This window comes from Nannobrachium achirus (assembly GCF_963921795.1).
Source record: "Nannobrachium achirus genome assembly, chromosome: 8".
NCBI lineage: Eukaryota > Metazoa > Chordata > Actinopteri > Myctophiformes > Myctophidae > Nannobrachium > Nannobrachium achirus.
Window position 1 is genome coordinate 57,627,525 of NC_137817.1, and position 5,193 is coordinate 57,632,717.

The following is a 5,193-nucleotide window of genomic DNA, read 5'->3' on the forward strand; positions in this document are numbered from 1 at the left end:
CAGACCCATTAGGGTTCATTTGGACCCCTAGTAGTCCCTGAACCCGATGTTGAGAAACACAATGGCTGTTGGCTGTTTCTTTACTTGCATGGGGAGAATTATATGATACATATAAGCTGCTGAAAAATAGCAGATACAAGCTTGTAGATCTGCTAAAATTGTGAAAATGTATGCAAATCTTTGAATATATCATTTTCAAAGCAAACATTTGTAACTCAAATCTTTGCGACTGGTGGTCCCTGGAACAACATATTATGAGATGGGGGTCCGCGACCAAATACCTATAATTTTTGGGGGTCCTTGACATGAAAAAGTTACTAAACGTTTGGTTCATGGCCTTGTGAAACTAGGTTATTATGTAAGGAATAATGAATGGTCAACATGTCATGGTTGAGAAATAAACGCTGGCAGGGTGATTACCTCAGAGACATCAGAAACATGGAGCTTTGTGCTCAGGTGGTAAAGTCCTAGTCTGGCCCTTCACATTAAATAAGCTTTTTCCACCAGCCCTCAGAGAGGGCGAGCCAATCAGGGCTGTAGGCTTGGGGCACGTGGTGGGTGGTGGCCTGGTTCAAAACCATTCAGCCAATCAGGCGAGTCTGTGTGTATTCAAACACATTCCCCCCTCCACTCTTATTACAGACATCAAACAGATTGTAGTCTTTGATGCTTTCAGTGACTAACGAGCTATTGACACTTGTATGGCTCAATCAATTACAGCAGCTCACAAGCCCTTTGAAGTTCAGAGGGAGCAATTAAGAGCAAGTCAACTTAACATTTTTTTTTAAACCACTCCCTGCCCGCCCCCCCAGAAGGGGAATGTCTGCCCGAAATCTCAGACTCTCTTCCCAAAACGAAGTGTGTGATAGAGTCTGACGCTTGCAGTCAGGCTAGTAAAGTCCCTGCCCGCCACCGCAGACGTTTGAGGGTTCAAATCCACTGTTGTACAATGTCCAGCTTTGTCGGTCGTCTACACCAGTCGGATTCCAATCTGGATGTGTACTTCAAAATAAAAGGGAATGGGAGACAGGGGTCTTCAACAGGGACAGTTGAACTGGAAACAGTGAAACCTGCATGTTTATACAAGATTATTTGACATTTAAACAAATTATTGTAGCCTGTGGGACCTCCCAGCCAGCGTCACCTCACACAGCCAAGTTCCAGAGGCGTAATTTGACCAATATCTAGGGTGTTGCAAGGAATGGAGTTTGTCGACGCGAGTGAAAAACTTTGTGTTTTATCCGGTTTTGGGTTTTATTTCAGTTTGGGTGTTTATTCCCCACACAACAGTCTAACAAAAAAATAAGTTATTTTCTTAACATCATTAATTTTCAAGCCTAATATGTGTAATCTTTGAGTACAGTTCGGATATTGCAGGTATGTACAGGTATATTCATAGCCAGACAACCAGAGAGAGAGAGAGCTGATCACTTAACATTCCAATCAATCAACTCAATATTGTCGCCAGCTGGTCTCTGAGTGAAACCTAGACTCCATCAGTGAGCAGTTGGTTAATTCTTTAAATAATCATAACTCTTGACAGGAATGGGCTAGAGACTTACTTTTTTCCCCTAAATGCTCAGAAATGCTAGGGGCCCAAATGACGCCCCTGCAGCCAACGTCAGTGCACAGCTGCAGGCGATCACATTGATTAGTTTAAAAGGGGCCGCTTGCAATGTCGTGGACAATAAAACGAGCGCTCCTTCAAACGGCGTCTCCTACGGTAGGAATCATCGCGTACGGGACGGTGATTGTTTGCTGTACTTGTCGTCACGTACACGCCCGGCTGGGGAAGGAGATCGGGGCTTGGCAATGGCTGTGAGCTGGGAGCTGCTGGTGGTGTGTTAAATGGACCATAGTAGCAGACTGCCAAGGCGTTGTGTCTGCCGCTGCCCTCATTGTTAACTGTCCCTTTGGTTTAGTATTATGATTTGTTATTTTGATTTAATTGTTTATTGTATTTTGTTTATTGGCTGCTTCCCAACTGAGTCTGACTGTTGACAAACTTTATGCTGAATTACATCTAGCCTGTTCCACTTGCTGTAGGCTACTGATTTTGTCCAATGCTTATGGGTCCTCTGGACCGCCCAGGTTCCCACAGTCAAGATATTGTTCATACTGTGCTATTTTAAGATTACTCAGCTACCTTTTCTAATGCTCTCTTAAAGTGATCCCTGACTAATACGACAAATATGCCTTAATACATTATAATTGTCCTCTATAACTACAATGTAAAATTAAAAACATCTCAAATATTTTATTTCTTCTAGAAATAGCTAATCTTTCAGTCAATAGGGGAAATGCCTGTCGCAAGTTGATGATGTCATAAATGTTATGTGTGGTCTAATTTATGGCATGCATGTGCAAAATAAACCACAAACACATTTGAAATATTGATTTGATGCTCATATTAACCATAGGAAATATTACGTTTGTTTTTATTTGCACATGCATTCCATAAATTCCATAGGGATAGATCACAAATTGCATTTATGACATCATCAACTTGCGACAGGCATTTCCCCTATTGAGTGAAAGATTAGCTATTTCTAGAAGAAATAAAATATTTAAGGTGTTTTTAATTTTACATTGTAATTATAGAGGACAATTATAATGTATTAAGGCATATTTGTCGTATTAGTCAGGGATCACTTTAAAAACCTTATGTATTAAATAAAGATCAGTACCATTGTATTATTATTTTATATACTGTTTCTTTGTCATTCATTTGACACCCTGAGGGGAAACTTATAAGCGTTTACTGGTTATATTGAGTTCCCTTTAACTCAGCCAACTGAAGGGTGGCGTTGTCTATTACACTTTGTTACATTATGAACGAGCACTTTTAAGAGTAGAGGAACTTCACAAACTGGTGCATGTATATAGTGCTTTTAAAATAAACCTCTTCAGTATTAACACAACATTAACAAAGTGATTGTTTAAAGTGTTACTAAAGATGCAGTGAAATAATGTGTCCTGTGGAAGCTAATGCTAACAGCAGATCACTGGAGGGCACTGTTGTATTGTTTGAGAATGAGACACATTGTGAGCATGTAGATCAGCTATTTTCCTGCAAACATATCTGTTTTGGACATACAAGGTTTCCACTTGACAGTGACCTTATGTTCTAGACCAGAGACCAGCCAGTGGTTCTCAACCAGTGGTCCGGGGACTGCCTATATGGTCCAGGGAGTTCCAGGTGGTCCCCAGCTAAATGAGGGAGAGTTGGTAACCAAATGGACAGATAGATGACTCCTGAGAGCATAAAATGAAACCAAATGGTCCCTTTGTTTTCATTTTAGGATCAAGTAAAATTATTGTAAAACATCTGCATTAGTTTTTGAAGAATTGTTATTTTGATCAAGGTTGTTCTGTTATCTCTCCTTTATGGTTACCACATCAATACAGCATAGAATTGTGGTCAAAATCTTATTCAACAAGAAAATATTCTACGTTTTGGGTCTGAGATGTTACATCTCATCTGGAAAAAATTACCTCTGGGAACTCAGATTGCATCTCATCAAATGGTTGTCCGTGGCTAAAATGCAGAATATATAATGGACCGGTCCTTGACATGAAAAAGGTTGAAAACCAGTGTTCTGGATGGCTCTCATGCTGACAGGTTGAGGTGGTTCAGGTAGCAACAGGTGTGTTATCTGCTGAGATCAGCTTTAACGCAAACATAATTGATGTGAACATCGACATATCAGGGCCAGGGAATGACGCTTTACTGACTTCAAATATCACTGTGGATTTTACAGTGTAGTTCAGGGTTCCAGTAACAGTTTAGCTCAGTTCAGTCATTCTCAACCTTTTTAATTTCAAGGACCCACGGTTTAATCTGCAGTCCAGGGGTTCCCAAACAATGGGTCGGGACCCATGTTTGGGTCGCAGATCAATTAAAGTTTAAACCAAAAAAGTCTCAATGTTTCATTGATTATAAAAAAAATTACAACATTTTTCAAAAGTATTTCATGAATAAAATAACAAATAATTTAAAGAAGTAGTGAATGTAGATCTGCTATTTTATCTTTAGGGTCCTAGGCAAAAGTGTTGGGTCTTGAGCTAAAAAGTGTGCAAGCCCCTGCATTAGACCATGGACCCCGATTTGATACCTTTTTATTGTCTGTGGGACCCCCAATCAACGCTCTAAAATCCTCAGTGTTCATTTAACTCTATGGGCCTATTTGGACCCCTGGTGGACCCCAGACCCAACGTTGAGAACGAGTGCTCAAGACACATTGAGGAGAACAGCTTCTTCATTCAGTTTTTATTGTTATTTCTCAAAGTTCAAATAAACATGACAATATTTAATAAATGTAACTGTTTAACACTGTACAGTAAGAATAAAAGTGACATCAAACATTCAGGCTTGATACTAAGAGCTCACAACATCATCTTAAATGGTAACATACTAGGTACACTATAGCTTACTGCTCCGAACTAATATGGTCTTATAAATTCATTCGAAATATCATACAAATGTAATGTATATATGTCCAATAACATGATAATGTGAACGTATTGCTATTAAGTTACTCTCAAAAGCGATGGTTATGAATCACCTTAAACAATATACAGAAAAAATACTACAAATGGCATATATTTACTTTAAAATGTTAATAATATTAAGATGCTTTGTTCATTTGCCCGTGAACATCTAAAAGTAAGAAGTGTATACATTACAAAACATATTTAATGTATTAACAAGCCTAGTCACACTGCTGCGATATTCACTCCCTGCACACATTGGACTGTCAACACATCTAGTAAGATCACAACCTAACCATTCACAAGGGAGCTTAGCCAAGACGCGATGTGATTGGACAGTAGTCGCTGTGATTGGCAGTTCTTTCTGTGGGTCCAACGTCCTCCTTACGTGTTTGCAATATGACTAAAAGGCTTTGCCTGGTTAATAAACCAGACTGCACTCAACACCACCCCCTGGCGGTAGTGGTGTGAGGCTGGCACCGCCAGGCAAAAAAAGGCTCACATTCGTTCCCCTGCTATACCACTAACAACGCCCTACCGCAAGCCCTACAGCAGTGTAAATCCCTAACTTCCTTCAAAATCGGTCTGAAAAGTCACCTACAGGCGGCTGCAACTCGAAACATGTAATTCGACTAAGCCCATACTTACCTCCCCCTTTTCCACTGTAAATAACTACATTTATTTTTATTTTATTATTTATTG